At 46.4% G+C, this 18,537-nt stretch overlaps 1 protein-coding gene across 2 annotated transcripts in view; it reads left to right on the plus strand.

The window, feature by feature from the left end:
* The window catches only part of SGTB (small glutamine rich tetratricopeptide repeat co-chaperone beta), a 464,910-nt gene that overhangs the window by 165,068 nt on the left and 281,305 nt on the right, over nucleotides 1–18,537 (plus strand). The window lies entirely within an intron of this gene.

Consider the following 18,537-nt stretch of genomic DNA (forward strand, 5'->3'; position numbering starts at 1 on the left):
ACTGTGACTGAGCTCCAGAGATGCAGTCCGGAGATGGGAGAAAGTTGTAGAAAGTCAACCATCACTGCAGCCCTCCACCAGTCGGGGCTTTATGGCAGAGTGGCCCGACGGAAGCCTCTCCTCCGTGCAAGACACATGAAAGCCCACATGGAGTTTGCTAAAAAAAAACAAAACACCTGAAGAACTCCAAGATGGTGAGAAATAAGATTCTCTGGTCTGATAAGACCAAGATAGAACTTTTTGGCCTTAATTCTAAGCGGTATGTGTGGAGAAAACCAGGCACTGCTCATTACCTGTCCAATACAGTCCCAACAGTGAAGCATGGTGGTGGCAGCATCATGCTGTGGGGAAGTTTTTCAGCTGCGGGGACAGGAGGACTGGTTGCAATTGAGGGAAAGATGAATGGGGCCAAGTACAGGGATATCCTGGACGAAAACCTTCTCCAGATTAATGGCTATATTAGATCAAAAGGGTGCTTCTACTAAATACTGAGCAAAGGGTCTGAATACTTAGGACCATGTGATATGTCAGTTTTTATGGGGTGCTGTGTGTACATTAATGAGGAAAAAAAATGAACTTAAATGATTTTAGCAAATGGCTGCAATATAACAAAGAGTGAAAAATGTAATGGGTCTGAATACTTTCCGTCCCCACTGTAAATGTAGGGGGTGGAGTACTGCCGAAGCACCATGTGTGGCCTATGGAGACCGGCTTGATGGTCCCGTAATCCGAGATTGAGGCCACCCAGAATTGCCGGAAGAGAAGCAGACGCGCCCCCACCTGACCCGCCTGGGCGGGCCCAATCTCAAAATGACTTAGCTGGCTCTCGTCCACTAGATGCCTGGCTTTTAGTAGACTTTTGGAAGGATGTCTGACCTCTGCTCCAATTTCTTCTGAAATCCCGGCCGGGCTTGTAGGAGCATGCTTCCCTTGAACGCTCAGTACTGCGTCTTCTGCGCTGGGGCTTCTTCTGACCAAACAGATGCCTATCCTGGGGTAGAAAACCAGACTTCCCACCCAGGGCTGGATCAGCGAGCCAAGGGCGCAACCATAAGGCCCGCTTAGCCGTGATCGATGATAGCATAGTCCAGGCCAACAGGCGGATAAGATCGATTGAAGCCTCCCCCAGGAAGGCCGTTGCCAGCTTCAATTCTTTAACTGCCGAGCCCCTGGCCAGTTCTTCTGAGACGCCTCTGAGTACAGAGTCCACATTCTCTGTCCAGGCTTTCATAGCCTTGGACATGGCTGCGAGGGCCAAAGCGGGTTTGCAAGCCATACCAGCTAGCCCGCAAATTCTCTTGAGATCTTGGTCTATTCTCCTCTCAAGCCCGTTCTTGAAAGAAACAGCATCCTCTAAAAGGAAGAGTGACCTGTTTAGCCAGTTGCATCAGTGCTGCATCTACGAAGGGAGTGTTTTTCAGATGTTTCACTTCCTCTGCCTTGAAGGGGGTATAATCTGGAAGTTTTACTTGACATAATAGTCTTCGTATCTACCTTACTCCACTTCTCATCAATGATCTCTTTCAATTCAGAAAGGAGCGGAAAACTGTAACATTCCTTTTCCAGGTGTTCAAAGAACTTCCTCTGCTTAGCCGGAGGAGTGGAAGGATTTTCCCACTTAAGGGCCTCTTTTAATTAGGGGGAAAAAACCAGGGTGAAGTGGAAGGCACCGACAAATTCATCTCCATCTAATTCACTGTCTGAAGAGCCGGGGGAGGCACTGTAAGGCTGGAATGGGCCAGGATCCTCCTGGGCCTCGTCAGCCAGATAGAGTGGTGGACTGGCTCTGCATGCAGGTTAACATGCACGCTTAACAAGAGACTCCACCTGTTGATTTTCCATCTCTTTCTCCCCAGCCGCCCGGGCATAACATGAATCACACAGTGATTTGCCCTCTGGGACTCGTGTCTCACATCCCATGGATCACACAGTGATTTGCCCTCTGGGACTCGTATCCCACATCCCCAGCAAGCTCTGCGGTTGGAGCGGCTGTCATGGCGGTGGGTGTGGTGTCTGGAGGAGGAATGGGAGCATCTCCTCTGTTGATGGGTCCTAGACGGGGAGTCACGTCTGGACCTAGATGAGGAAAGTGACGTTGCGGCCTGGCAAGGTCCCTGTTGTCTTGGACAATAAACTGGTGATCCGACCAGGAAGTGCTAAAAAGGAGAAGGGCAGAAAACACATCACGTTAGGGGATATGTCCATACCAGTGAGGACCTGGCCCCCCCCTCACACTGCACGTACCTAGAGCATGAGGGCTGGCCACACGGAGGCGGTGACTTGTCCATGGCAGCCTGGCGGACGATTAAGTGACGATCCTGCAGCCTTGTAGGAACACACACACAACCTGGGAGAAGGAAAACAAATAGCATGCACCTTGCACTTTAAGAGCCATCTCCACCCCTCCCCCACACCCTGCACCATAATGCCAGGCCAGATCTAACCTCAACCTGGGAACCTGGTCCATGGAGGAGCTGTCGCAAGGTGCCCACAGTGATCCCCAGTATGACAGGGGCTCACAGAGATTTAAATATCCCCGCCGTAATGACATCATCGCCATATTAGTGCGCCTGCCAGGACCCCGGCCATACCACGCATGCGTGAAACCAAGCCTCGGCTTTGTCCGAGGATCGCGCATGCGCAGAAGTGCGCCGGAGCCATGACCCGGAGGAGGGAGCTGTGTCCTGGAATACACCTGCGTTCCAGGTGCCATAGAGGGGAAAAAAAGATAAGGCACACAAGGGGAGACACAAGCAAATAACAAAAACTTGCTGCCATGGAGGAGTCTTCAGACCTGCCAGCCGATCCATTCACAGCCATCACAATGTAAACAGAGACGCATGTCTCTGTGACAGATCTCCCCACCGAGCTCAGTGAGAGCTCATGCGGAGCGGAACAGGGGGAATCTGCAGATCTGTGACAGCGCTCTGTGTGAGGATGATTTTACACAGAGAGCTGTTACAGATCACCCCACAAAGTACACCAAGCACCACTGATATACCCCTGTCCCTATACACATTTCAGTGTCCCAATAAAAAATCTGTCCATCCCCCATCACTGCCAACACTAAATAAACACTGATTTGTTTTTTTTTTCCAAAGAAATGTAGCACCATCATTTTTGGTCAAAATTTATCAAGAGAAATTACTTATTTGCAAAAATTGTTTTTACCATCGGCTGGCCATGCATTTTGCATTTCTGCTCAGGCACTGTGAGTAGCTGCTGTCTTGCTTCTTTCTCCCTCCTTACCCCTTTTCCCTTTCTGTTCTTATCATGTCACTAATGATTAGCAATGAAAGCTCCAATATGTGTTCTTTTTTATCGATTTTATTTGTAAAGATTGTTAAAACCTTCCCTGAAGAAGGAGCTCTAAGGACTCTGAAACGTGTTGGTTATGGTTTTTTGTATCAATCTCCAGTACCACCACGGAGTGGGTTTACTTTTTGCCTGTGGCTTCCGACTATTCACTCTATGTATTGTATTTATGTAATTTAACACTTTTTAATAACTTTGGATCCCAATAAATACTTCTTGTTTACATTTTTGTTGTTTGTACATTCCTCTGAGCCCTAAAAGTCCCGACTGTTACAGGAGTTCTTTTTTCTCCCAGGAATTCAAGGGTGTCATCAGATTCAAGTAGGGGCTGTACCACAATGCTTATCAAAGTCAAAAAACAGTAGAAAAACAATAAATTGAACTATTTATGCAGCAGAAGTGTATATATAATAGATAATAGTTTTTTTTCTCAGCAGTTCAATGGAGGATGCAGGACACCACTGGAATAATGCCATGCAGTGGACTACTGTGTCCCCCAATAAACTACTGATGAAAAGCACTTTGTGGTTTGTACAAAAATCCCTTCATTTGCCAGAAGGACTCTTAGTACACAGGCATTTTTGTTAAATTATACATTTTAAAAAATACAAGTATGTTTTAGCAAGTGAGGCTAGGTTGTCCAAAGGATCGAAACATTAACCTTATTTGTATCTTGAACCTACAGAAGTAGGATTTCACAGGCAAGCTTAAAGGCTTTATAAACCTTCCTACCTGCACCTGCACGAAAGGTGCACTGATCACATATTTATATGGTGTCATTTGCCTATAGCACAATCTTTTGTTGTTTTGTTCAGTTATCCTGTAATGATTACAGGATCTAAAAAAAAACAAAACACAACAAAAAAACAATTTTATTTGTAAATGACTTTGCAACACTTTGTACTAGATACAATAGTGTCATGATCTACAGGAAATATAAAAAATAATTTGTACTTTGTCAAGCTACTTCTAAAATATTACAATGTAATTAGACAAAAATACCTCCAAAAAATAGTCTTGTTGCCCAAAAAAATATTCAGTGTAATATAATATAGAAACGATATCTATAGCTAAGTAACAACAAACATTTTTCAAATTAATAGGTCTGTATCTGAAATTTTAAAAATGGTCTGGTCCATAAAAGGTAAACTGTAGGAGCTGCTAAAGCAACTCTGTCACTAAAATTTAAAATCTAACCACTTCAGCCCCAGAAGGATTTACCCCCTTCCTGACCAGAGCACTTTTTGCGATACGGCATTGCGTCGCTCTGACAATTGCGCGGTCATGCGACGTTGCACCCAAACAAAATTGACATCTTTTTTTCCCACAAATAGAGCTTTCTTTTGGTGGTACTTGATCACCTCTGTGGTTTTTATTTTTTGCGCTATAAACAAAAAAAGAGCAACAATTTTGAAAAAAAAGCAATATTTTTTACTTTTTGCTCTAATAAATATCCCCAAAAAATATATTAACCGCTTGCCGACCGCCTCACGCAGATATACTGCGGCAGAAGAGCTCATACAGGCAGAATCATGTACCTGTATGTTCCCCTTTAAGAAGCGGCCAGCAGGCGCGCGCAAGCTCGGTGAGTCGGGTCCAGCGGACTCGATCGCTGCGGGGATACCCGCAATCGCCTCACGGGGAGAAAGAATGGGGAGATGCTAATGTAAACAAGCATCTCCCCGTTCTGCCTAGTGACAGTGTCACTGATCTCTGCGCCCTGTCATACACAGCCACGCCCCTTACAGTTAGAAACACGCCCCTAGGACGCACTTAACCCCTACACTGCCACCTAGTGGTTAACCCCTTCACTGCCAGTGTCATTTACACAGGAATCAGTGCATTTGTATAGCACTGATTGCTGTATAAATGACAATGGTCCCAAAAATGTATCAAAAATGTCCGATGTGTCTGCCTTAATGTCGCAGTCACGATAAAAATTGCTGCTCGCCGCCATTTACAAAAAAAAATTATTAATTAAAATGCCATAAAACTATCCTCTATTTTGTAAACGCTATAACTTTTGCGCAAACCAATCAATAATCGCTTATTGCGATTTCTTTTACCAAAAATATGTAGAAGAATACGTATCAGCCTGAACTGAGGCTTTTGGGGGATATTTATTATAGCAAAAAGTAAAAAAATATAATGCATTTTTTTCAAAATTGTCGCTCTTTTTTTGTTTATAGCGCAAAAAATAAAAACCGCAGGGGTGATCAAATACCACCAAAAGAAAGCTCTATTTGTGGGAAAAAAAGGATGCCAATTTTGTTTGGGAGCAAGGTCGCACGACCGTGCAATTGTCAGTTAAAGCGACGCAGTGCCGAATCGCAAAAAGTGCTCTGGTCAGGAAGGGGGTAAATTCTTCCGGGGCTGAAGTGGTTAAAAAACAAATTTCTTTCTCAGTTTAGGCCGATATGTAGTCTTCTACATACTTTTGGTAAAAAAAAATAAAAATTGCAATAAGCGTATATTGATTGGTTTGCGCAAAAGTTATAGCATCTACAAAATAGGGGATAGATTTATGGCATTTTTATTATTATTTTTTTTATTAGTAATGGTGGCGATCTGCAATTTTTATCGTGACTGTGACATTATGGCAGACACATCAGACACTTCTGACACTATTTTGGGACCATTGTCATTTATACAGCGATCAGTGCTATAAAAATGCATGGATTACTGTGTAAATGACACTGTCAGGGAATGGGTAAACACTAGGGAGCGATCAAGGGGTTAAGCGTGTCCTAGGGAGTGATTCTAACTGTGGGGGTATTGTCTCACTAGAACATGACAGAGATCACTGCTCCCGACAACAGGGAGCAGTAGATCTCTGTCATGTTGCTAGGCAGACCAGGGAAATGTTGTTTACATAGGCATCTCCCCGTTCTGCCACTCTGACACGTCCACGGGACCCGCGGGCACGGTCACAGAGTATGCGGCGTGCGCCCACAGTGCCGAGATTTAAATGAGACATACCTGTAAGCCCATTTCCTCAGCCATACCGATGTACATTGTTGTGCACTGGTCGACATGTGGTTAAATACCAAATAAAAAAAATTAACTAGCCCCTACCCAGCAGCCGCATAGCGCATCCTGTCAGCTATGGAGAAGACATGTGGCTGCAGAGAGGATTTCTAAGCCACAGGCTCCTGACGCTGATATGCCGGGGCTTAGAACCGGAGCTTGCCGCTGTCCAGATCAGCGGGACTGGGGGGGGGGCCTGTGTAAGTTCACCTTACAGATATTTCTGCAAAAGTGAACTTACACTTTAAAGATAGCAATCACATGAAGCCATTTATTATCACATAGCATTAGCTTTTAAAAGGATCCAAAAAACTAACAGAAATTACCCAAATGAACCTGATAAAAAGTTTACATACCCTGGAATGTTTGGTCTTGGTACAGACACAGTACTGATTGGCATATTCAAGGCTTTGGATATCCTTTTATATCCTTTTCCATCTTTGTAAAGTTTTATTACCTTGTTACGCGGGTCTGTTCTTTTCTACCTCCTCATGGCTCAGTGTCTAGTCTGCTTAGTGCATCCACGTGAGAGCTAACAAACTCATTAACTATTTATACACAGACACTAATTGTGATTTTAAAAGCCATAAATGTGGAAAATGAACCGTTAATTTCCATTTTAACCAGTGTGTACCACCTTCTATGTCTGTACCAAGGCCAAACATTCCAGGGTATGTAAACTTTTTATCAGGGCCATTTGGGTAATTTCTGTTATTATGATTTAAAAAAGGATCCAAAAAACAACGTGATAACAAATGGCTTCATGTGATTGCTATCCTTAAATAAAAGACAGTTTTTTGGCATGATCAGTAATATTTTAAATATTAATGCCAACATTTTACAATTTCTGCCAGGGTATGCAAACTTTGGAGCACAACTGAATATATAAATGCACTCAAATTGATTTTAAAAATGTGAATGAATTTATTTATTTTGTGTTGCAGCGTGCAAACCATTGCACTCATGATCAGTGGATCATGAGTGCAATGCTCAGGCTCCTGCAGACTGCTTCTCCAGCCCAGGTCATTACCTTCATTTAAAGAGCTGGAGGAAGCATCAATGGACTTCAAGTGCAAAGATATCATCACAATTGTGTTCCGTTGAGATCTACTAGTCCCTGTTCTGCAGTGGATGAAGGAACGCAGTCTTTTCATTCACAGTGAAAGAATGGGGCTGCTCACCAGTGACCCTACAATTAAGCCCTGTAGGTAGGATAGCCACCTCATCCCTTTAAAACCGAACACATATTAATTACACAGGTTCTGTGGCTGATTAAGGTGGTAATTAAACTCAGTGCCTTATCTGCACTAAATTAGCCACAGAACCTGTGTAATTATTATGTGTTCGGTTTTAAAGGTATGAGGTGGCAACCCTACCTGTAGGGGGTGTGAAACGTGTTAGGGGTGTGGCCTCAAGTGGGAGGTTGTCTGTGTATACTGCTTGCTCATTAAATTTAATGGCTGTATAGCAGAGCCTTCCATGGCTTTCGATATGTCCACAGAATGATGTGTCTTGTTTTAATGTACAGTATTACCGTTGGAGTTCACCCCTGCCACAATGCCATCTCAGGTCTACGATTTGTTCATACTTACCTGTTATTATGTGGCTACTGTACTCTAAGGTGCCATGCCTTATGTCCCGCTGATGTAACCCTCTGTCATGGATATTTTTAGTCCTTGTAATGTCTTTTGTTTTAGGACCCCTGTGAGGGTTCCATCATTGTGAGCAACTTGTCTTAATGTCTGTTTGTGACATTAAAATTCAATAATGATTAAAAAACAAAATTGGATTTTTCTATGCTGCTGGTATGAGGCCTAGTTCTTTAACCTGTTCAATACAGGGCATTTTCACCCCCTTCCTTCCCAGACCAATTTTTAGTTTTCAGCGCTGTCGCACTTTAAACGACAATTGCGCGGTCGTGCGACGTTGTACACAAACAAAATTGACGTCCTTTTTTCCCCACAAATAGAGCTTTCTTTTGGTGGTATTTGATCACCTCTGCGGTTTTTATTTTTTGCGCTATATACAAAAGAAGAGGGACAATTTTGAAAAAAAAACAATATTTCTTACTTTTTGCTATAATAAATATCCCAATTAAAAAAAAAAAAAAAATTTCCTCAGTTTCGGCCGATACGTATTCTTCTACATATTTTTGGTAAAAAAAAAAAAAAATCACAATAAGCGTATATTGATTGGTTTGTGCAAAAGTTATAGCGTCTACAAAATACGGGATAGATTTATGGCATTTTTAAAAAAAAAAATATTTATTTATTTTTTTTACTAGTAATAGCGGCGATCGCGATTTTGTTTCGTGACTACGACATTATGGCGGACACATCGGACACTTTTGACACATTTTTGGGACCATTCACATTTATATAGCGATCCGTGCTATAAAATTGCATTGATTACTGTATAAATGTGACAGGCAGTGAAGGGGTTAACCACTAGGGGGGCACAAGGGGTTAAATATGTTTCCTAGGGAATGATTCTAACTGTAGGGGGCGGGGACGTACAAGGGGAGGAGACCGATCAGTGTTCCGCTGTACTGGGAACACAGATCGGTCTCCTCTCAACTGACAGGACGTGGATCTGTGTGTTTACACACACAGATCCACGGTCCGGCCAAGTTAACGGGCAATCGTGGGTGCCCGGTGGACATCGCGGCCGCAGGGCACACGCACCGGGTCCCGAGCAACGCGGCGGGCGCGCCCCCTAGACGGCTGGGAAGCCCAGGCCGTCATATGACGTCCACCCAGGATGGGAGATCCCATCTGTGGACGTCGTTTGACAATACGCGGGTAGTGAAGTGGTTAAGGGCAAAGCTTTTTTTTGTTTAGTTTGAGATAGAGTTGGAAGGGGTTAGAACACCTCTGGGGTTTTGTATTGCTGTCGGTGCCCACTCTATATGTCATGTTTACGGTTATCATTGGAAGTAAAAAAAAATATATAAGAATCTTGGGATGTTTCCAGAACAGGAATAGAGGAAAAATCTTCTAATGGGAACACTAGTTCTGGTGACAAGGGATTCCATCACTTTGGAGGGATTTGGGACAGAAGCGCTTCGGTTATATCGCCCCCTACAGGAGTAGGACACCAGGCAGAAAGAATGACTTGGCTACACCCATTGGCAGTCCTAGGCGATATACACCCCCCCCCCCCCCTCACTGCTATAGTCCTTCAGTTATGTAACAAGCAGTATCAGAAGTATTAAAAAAACTCCATAGAGGGGTGGGTGCTGTGTCTGTCAATAAACTCAGAGACAGATTTTACGGTAAGTCAAAAATCCTATCTTCTCATTCATTCATTGACAGACACAGTGCTTCCTTATTCAGAACCATAGGGGTATCCCAAAGCAGTGCCAAACATGAGGGGTGGGGCAGCCACAAAAAAAACATGTCAACCAGCAGCTCAATGAGAACAACTGGATCCCAAACTGAACCGTAAGAAAAACCCCTTCACGAGGGAAAACACCCTCTAGACCGCAGCCTGCAGAACCTTGCGGCCAAAAGAGGCATCCGCAGATGACAGCACATCCACCTTGTAAAATTTTGTGAAAGTGTGCACCAACGACCAGGTGGTCGCCTTGCAAACTTGTGTCACTGACGCCTGGCTGAGTAGAGTGCGCCTTCACCAGGTAGGATGGAACCCGACCCCTGACAGAATTGGCTTGAGTCACAGTCTGTCTGATCCATCTAGAAATGGTTGCCGAGAAAGCAGACAGCCCCTTCTTTGGCCCGTCTGCGATCACCAACAGGGAGTCTGACCTCCGAAAGGACTCAGTGGCCGTTAAATGCACCCCGATCGCCTGAACCACATCCAAGGTGTGTAAGGCAAATTCCCTCGGATGTTGCAGCCTGGGACATTGTGTTGCCTTCCCTATGTCTTCATTTGAATGGAAATCAAATGAATCAACTTTTGGAAGCAACGAAGGACAAAGACGAAGAACCACTTTGTCTTTATGAATCACCAGGTAGGGTGTGTGACAGGATAGCGCCGCCAATTTCGACACCCTGCGAGCAGAGGTGATAGCCATCAAGAAGGCCACCTTCTGTGACAGCGTGAGCAGGGGAATTTCTCTAATATTTTCAAACAGAGGCTTCTTTAGAACCGAAAGCACCAGATTCAAGTCCCAAGGGTGGCAAGGGAGATCGCACCGATGGAACCACGTCGCACCCCCTGAATGAAGGTACGCATCAGGGAATGCGAAGCCAAGGGGGCGTTGAAAGAAAACCGCCAAACCGACACCTGGTCCTTGATGGTACTCAAGGCCAAATTCTTTTCAACGCCCCTCTGAAGAGAAGTCAAAATCCGAGCCACCGAAAAGGAACGTGGGTGAAGCCCCAATGACTTACACCATGAAATGTACGCTTTCCACATCCGATGCTATATCTTCCTGGAAGTAGACTTCCTAGCTTTAAGAAGTGTTGGAATCACCAACGCAGGTAAACCTCTATCCTTCAACACCTGGCTTTCAACAGCCAGGCCATTAAAGCCAGCGATGGTAAAGAGGGGTGGAAGATTGGCCCTTGCTATAGTAGATCCTCCCTGAGAGGCAGCCTCCAGGGGGCATCTGCAACCAGACGCACCAGGTCGGCGTACCAGGACCGCCGAGGCTAGTCCGGGGGCCACTAGAATGACCGTAATTCCTTTGGCCTCGATCCTGCGTAACAGAAGCGGCAGAAGCTTGAGAGGAGGAAAGGTGTAGATCAGACGATATTGGTCCCACGGAGCCACCAGACTGCCTGAGGCGTCCACCAGAGGGCCCCCGTGACCTGGCTACAAACTTTTGCACCTTCTTGTTGATTCGGAATGCCATCAGATCTACCTCCAGAGATCCCCAGCGTAGACATATCTGTTGAAATACCTCCTGATGAAGGGACCACTCCCCTTGGTACAACACTTGACTGAGGTAATCCGCTTGCCAGTTGTCCCCTCCCAGAATGTGAATGGCGGAGATGGCCGGGACGAAACGCTCTGCCCACCATAGAATGCCGACTACTTCCAGGCCGGCTAACACACTCTTTGTTCCTCCCTGGTGGTTGACATAGGCCACCGCCGTGGCATTGTCCGACTGGATCCGTATCGGGAGCCCCTGAAGTCAATCCGTCCAATGATCCAGACAGAGTCTGATTGCCCGAAGTTCCAGGAGTTTAATAGGTAGCCTGGATTCCTCCATCATCCAGCGACCCTGAGCAGAGCTCAGGCCCAGAACTCCTCCTCACCCGGACAGACTGGCATTGGTGGTGACCACCATCTAGTACAGTGTGAGAAAGGATTTTCCCTGCCGAAGAGTCGGGGAACTAAGCCATCAGATCAGGGACCCTTTGGTTCCTTGGCTCAGCTGAATCTGACTGTCCAGAGATTCTGGACATTTGTCCCATTTTAACAAGATCTCCTTTTGCAAGGGTCTTATACGGAACTGAGTAAACGGGACTGACTCGAATGTAGACACCATCAGGCCCAGCACCCGCATGCAAGGCCGCAGGGAGACCCACCTGCTGGACAGCCACCTGCTGGATAGCAGTGAGCGGGTTTCCGCTTGTAAAATCTGTCCTGAGGAAGGAACACCCTGGCCAGAGCGGAATCCAGAGTCAGACCCAGATAATCCAATTTCTGAACTGGAATCAGCGCAGACTTTTGGTAATTTATCAGCCACCCAAAATCTGCCAGAGTCTGAATAGTGATCTCCACATCGCCCTTCAGGGTTGCTGGTGACTCTGCTCGCAGCACAAGGTCGTCCAGGTATCCCAAAACAAATATTCCTCGCTGGCGCAGTGGTGCCAAAACCCGGGCCAACACTTTGGTGAAGGCCCTAGGAGCGGAGACGAGACCAAAGAGTAACGCCGTGAACTGATAGTGCGTCTCTCCCACAGAGAAACCAGCGAAGACGTCCCCCCACCCGGACTGCAGGTGAGGGCGCCTCTTCATGCCAAAGGAGCCTTATCTGGGGATCTGGATAAACCCGCTCTCTGTTTGCCCGACCAGGGTCGCTTGGAGCCTCCTGAGGGGGGCTTGAAGTACTTTGAGCCTTTGTCAGTGCACCCTGAGGGACGAAAAAACGTCCTGTGTGCCCAGAAGGAAGGACCACGATTGCGACTTGGCTCCTTCCCCTTCTTTGACTGTGGAAGAAAAGTACTCTTCCACCTGTGACACTCTTAACCCCTTCGGATCCGCGCTATAGCCAAACGACTGCTAAAGCGCGGATCTACTTTGCTGGGAGGCTGTCAATAGACGTTCTCCCCTTTGCACATTCCCCACACGTGGCGCACGCTGTGATCACCGAGTCAATGAGACTCGGGTGATCACAGATCGGAGTAAGGGGTCGATCCCGGCCCCTTACCATGTGATCAGCTGTCAGCCAATGACGGCTGATCAGGTGATGTAAACAGAAGATCGGCAATCGTTTTTTTTTTCTTCTCACACTAACAGCGTGAGGAGGAAAAAAAAAGCTGAACGCTGGCTTCATCTTCACTGGCTTCAATCCGCCTCATCTGTGCCCACCAGTACCGCCTGCCAGTGCCCACAGTGCCATAAATCAGTGCCCACCAGTACATAAAAGTGCCAGCAGGCAGTGCCACCTATCAATGCCCATGAGTGCCACCTTTCAATGCCCACCAGTGGTGCTAATCAGTGCCACCTAGCAGTGCTGCCTATCAGGGTCACCTACCAGGGTCACCTACTAGCCGATCAGTACTCATCACTGCCACCTATTGCCCTTCGGTGCCACCTATCAATGCCCATCAGTGCCACCTCTCAGTGCTCAATGTCACCTATCAGTGCCCACCAGCGCCACCTCATCAATGCAGCCTATCGGTGCCCATCAGTGTAGCCTCATCAGCGTACATCAATGAAGGAGAAAAATTACCTGTTTTCAAAATGTATTAACAAAATATTAAAAGGTTTTGTATTTAAAACAAAAAAAAAATTGTCTTTTTTAAATTTTTTAACAAAAAATAAAAAACCCAGAGGTGATCAAATACCACCAAAAGAAAGCTCTATTTTTGGGAAAAAAATGATAAAAATTTCATTTGGGTACAGTGTTGTATGACCGTGCAATTGTCAAAGAGTGACAGCTCTAAAAGCTGAAAAATCGGTCTAGCAGGAGGGGGGTTTAGGTGCCCAGTAAGCAAGTGGTTAATGATATCATCCAGAGTGGCCCCAAACAAACGATCGCGATTCAGTGAAGACAGGAGGAAACTGATCACTCTCCTGGTCATGGCGCAACAGTTTCGTCAACTCTGTCAGCGTTTGAGACACCAGGGCAATGGCCAAGACTGGCCCGAAGCGCAGAACATGTGTGGCTCAGAGACTCTGCCTTTCTGTCAGCCGGATCTTTAAAGGCTGGAAAGTATTCAACCGGAATTATGGTGGTTTTGTTCAACCGAGAAACCGGAGGATCCACCACCGGTGGAGTCGTCCACTTCTTGAGAAGACTCTCCTCCAAGGGGTAACTCACAGCGAAGCACTTTGGGAACGTAAAAGGACATTTTGGACGCTCCCATTCTTTATAGACAAACTTGTCAAAAAAGGAGGGGAAAGAGAACCCTTTTCCGCGCAAGACTGCTTTTGTGAGTGCCAAAAGGGATCGGAGCCGTGGCTGCATCATCCATTTTTAAAGTTTCCCGCTCAGATGCAATCAGTGCGTCCACCAGCGCTTTCTCGTGCACAGCCACCAGGGCAGAGGAATCATCCTCACTGCCTGAAAAATCTAGGAACGCGGCCACAGACCCCACAGGGTAGGCCCCGTCCACGGCAGGCGAATCAGATTCAGGATCTGACGAGACAGATGAAGCAGGGGAAGGCGGGGAACGCTTCTTGCTAGTCCGCCGCCCAAGAGCTACCTCCACCTGGGACACAAAGGACTCCAGGGCTGCCATCAGTGCATCAACGGATGTATGGGACCCAGAGGGACCTGCAGCCTCTGATAGGGGGTCAGGTGGGGAAACATGCTCCTGAGACTCCATAGGGGGGAAAAAAAAAAAAGACCCCCACACCAAGAGTGACTACTACAATGGGACACCCCCCACGCCGGTAGTGGTACCGGATCACCAGGACACCCCACAGCAGAAAGAGGAGGGACCCCACCAGACTCACCACCCAGCCAGCGTAGCACTTGCTGCCTCAGGTGTAGACCCACACAAATGTGGCGTCCGAGGAAGAAGAAAAAGGAGTCAGTGCCGGGTTACAAGGAGGAGCTTCCGCCTGCTAAAAACGTCATCCTTGTCTGAGCACAATATCCACCATATCATGGCTGCCGAGCTACACAAACATTGTGCCAGCCATAGGAAGTCAGCAGACACTCTGGGAAAAGACGACGGCTAAAGCAAAATGGCAACACTACACGAGGCTGCCACAGATCCAGATGAGAACCCTGCAGCCTCCAGGATGAACGAGAGAGAGAGAGAGAGAGAGACAGGATCCGGGCACCAGACCCAGTGCCCCCCCCGAGAAGCACAGTACCCGGCGGCGACCCCCCGCCCCCCGTACTCAACCCCATCTCCCAGAATCCACCTGGCACACTACCCGGTATGGGTGGGGGAGGGGGAAAAGGGGGGTTACCAAGGGACCTCAGGGCCTGGAAGAAAGGTTGCAGGGATGGAGGAGAACCCACAGGACCGACTGACCCGGGGAGGGAAACGCATCCGCCACAAAGCCACCACAGGGAGAGGGGGGGCATTTATTCACCATACCAGGACCAAGCGGGCACCGCTCCAGACAGAACCTCCCCACCACTAAAGTGGGGGGCTGTCGGCCATGAGGGACGCTATGACTCGAGCCGAGACCCGGTCGTATGCGACCTCGCAAGACGTTTAACTCGCAGGGCCAGCCCCCTGTCCAGTGAGGCTATGTCGCGGCTGACCTAGTGCGTAGTAGCTGTGGTCTGCACTTGCTGGCTGGCAAGACCGGGGAGACCACTGGATCAAGTGTCCAGCCGTTGCCCAGCCCAGCAGTTGATTGTAGATCTCACCGGAAAAAAAACAGGAAAACAACAAAAATAAAATTTGCCAGGATGAGAGATCCCAGCAGGGAACTAGGTCCTTACTCCTGACTAGGCAGAAAAAAAACTGAAGTCCTATAGCAGTGGTTGTAAAGCCACTTCTTGTTCTTACTAAAATTCCCAGTGTATGTCTTTTAAAAAAAAAAAATGCAGCTTTATACCTTATTTCAGAGCAGCGTTCACCTGACCGCCTGATGCTCTCCTCCCATGATCTGAGAACTACAGCGGGAGGGGCTGAGAATCCCCCACTGACGTCAGCTGGGAGGAGAGGAGGAGAGTAGCGGGGGTCACTTGAGTGCCGAGCGGCGCTCTGAAATATAGCATAAAGCGGCATATCATTTATAAAGAACATACACTGGGACACAAATTAATCTAAGACTGGGGATTCCAGTAAGAAAACAAAGCTATTTTAGCAGCAGGAGGGGGGGGGGGGGGGGCAGATCAACAGACTAGCTGACATGCAGAAAGGGAAGGGGAGAGGGAAGAGACAGCGGGATGACAGAGGCATGTAAACTGACAATGGTAATCATGGATCAGCAGCCATGATAAACGTGGTCAGTTTACAGAGGGGAGGGCAGCACTTAGAAAGGAACAAATTACACAGCAGAAGCACAGCACTGTTCTGTTATCCATGCTTTAAATGAACAGGATCAATTTTTTTTAGGGTTACAGCTGCTTTAAAGCTGAATTCCAGGATTTTTTTCTTTGTGAAGAGGAGTTCAGTCCAGCCAGGTACATGACACCTCATGAGCTTATTAGAATATCACAAAGTGCAGCACAGTGGATCCTGAAGTGTCTTGGCAGAGAAATAATCCTGTTAAATGTAAATAGAGATAAGCTCAGGAGATGTCATGCTGCTCCTTGGACTTAACTCATAATGTGCCTTGCCTTTTTACAAAGTGGCTGAATTCCTGGAATTCAAATGTTGCTCTTTAAGAGCATATTAAATAAGGGCATTAGCCAATGTATCCCATTGGGTAATAAATTTAAAAGAGCGAACAAACATCCTGGATGGCTTAACTCCAATGTAAAAATGCATATAAAAGCAAAGGAGAAGGCCTTCAAAAAATACAAGGTTGAGGGATCATCCACAGCATTCAGAATTTATAAAGAATGCAATAAGAACTGTAAGGGTGCAATTAGGATGGCTAAGATAGAACATGAAAGACACATAGCGGAGGAGAGCAAAAAAAATCCCAAGAAATTCTTTAAGTATGTAAACAGTAAAAAAGGGAGGACAGACCATATTGGCCCCATAAAGAATGAGGAAGGACATCTGGTTACAAAGGATGGGGAGATGGCAGAGGTATTGAATTTATTCTTCTCCTCAGTCTTCACGAGTGAATCGGGGGGCTTCAGTAACCAAAACTGCAGTGTTTATCCTCATGACACAACACAGGAAGCACCTACATGGTTAACAGAGGACGGAATTAAAATTAGACTTGAGAAACTTAACATTAATAAATCACCGGGACCAGATGGCTTGCATCCGAGGGTACTTAGGGAACTCAGTCAGGTGATTGCCAGACCGTTGTTCCTAATTTTTACAGACAGTCTATTGACTGGAATGGTACCAGCTGATTGGAGAAAAGCCAATGTAGCACCAATATTTAAAAAGGGCCCAAAAAACATCCCTGGGAATTACAGACCAGTTAGCCTAACATCAATAGTATGTAAACTCTTGGAGGGGATGATAAGGGACTATATACAAGATTTTAGTAATAAGAATGATATCATTAGCAGTAATCAGCATGGATTCATGAAGAATCGTTCTTGCCAAACCAATCTATTAACCTTCTATGAGGAGGTGAGTTGCCATCTAGATAAAGGAAGGCCCGTAGACGTGGTGTATCTGGATTTTGCAAAAGCATTTGACACAGTTCCCCATAAACGTTTACTGTACAAAATAAGGTGCGTTGGCATGGACCATAGGGTGAGTACATGGATTGAAAACTGGCTACAAGGGCGTGTTCAGAGGGTGGTGATAAATGGGGAGTACTCAGAATGGTCAGGGGTGGGTAGTGGGGTCCCACAGGGTTCTGTGCTGGGACCAATCCTATTTAATTTGTTCATAAATGACCTGGAGGATGGGATAAACAGTTCCATCTCTGTATTTGCAGACGATACTAAGCTAAGCAGGGCAATAACTTCTCCGCAGGATGTGGAAATCTTGCAAAAAGACCTGAACAAATTAATGGGGTGGGCGACTACATGGCAAATGAGGTTCAATGTAGAAAAATGTAAAATAATGCATTTGGGTGTCAAAAATATGAATGCAATCTATACACTGGGGGGAGAACCTCTGGGGGAATCTAGGATGGAAAAGGACTTGGGGGTCCTAGTGGATGATAGGCTCAGCAACGGCATGCAATGCCAAGCTGCTGCTAATAAAGCAAACAGAATATTGGCATGCATTAAAAGGGGGATCAACTGCAGAGATAAAACGATAATTCTCCCGCTCTACAAGACTCTGGTCCGCCCGCACCTGGAGTATGCTGTCCAGTTCTGGGCACCAGTCCTCAGGAGGGACGTACTGGAAATGGAGCGAGTACAAAGAAGGGCAACAAAGCTAATAAAGGGTCTGGAGCAGGGGTCTCAAACTGGCGGCCCTCCAGCTGTTGCAAAACTACAAGTCCCATGATGCATTGCAAGCCTGACAGTTACAAGCATGACTCCCACAGGCAGAGGTATGATGGGACTTGTAGTTTTGCAACAGCTGGAGGGCCGCCAGTTTGAGACCCCTGGTCTGGAGGATCTTAGTTATGAGGAAAGGTTGCGAGCGCTGAACTTATTCTCTCTGGAGAAGAGACGCTTGAGAGGGGATATGATTTCAATTTACAAATACTGTACTGGTGACCCCACAATAGGGATAAAACTTTTTCGCAGAAGAGAGTTTAATAAGACTCGTGGCCACTCATTACAATTAGAAGAAAAGAGGTTTAACCTTAAACTACGTAGAGGGTTCTTTACTGTAAGAGCGGCAAGGATGTGGAATTCCCTTCCACAGGCGGTGGTCTCAGCGGGGAGCATTGATAGCTTCAAGAAACTATTAGATAATCACCTGAATGACCGCAATATACAGGGATATGTAATGTAATACTGACACATAATCACACACATAGGTTGGACTTGATGGACTTGTGTCTTTTTTCAACCTCACCTACTATGTAACTATGTAACTAAGTACAAGTTCA

The sequence above is a fragment of the Aquarana catesbeiana genome, linkage group LG01, assembly GCF_042186555.1.
Source record: "Aquarana catesbeiana isolate 2022-GZ linkage group LG01, ASM4218655v1, whole genome shotgun sequence".
NCBI lineage: Eukaryota > Metazoa > Chordata > Amphibia > Anura > Ranidae > Aquarana > Aquarana catesbeiana.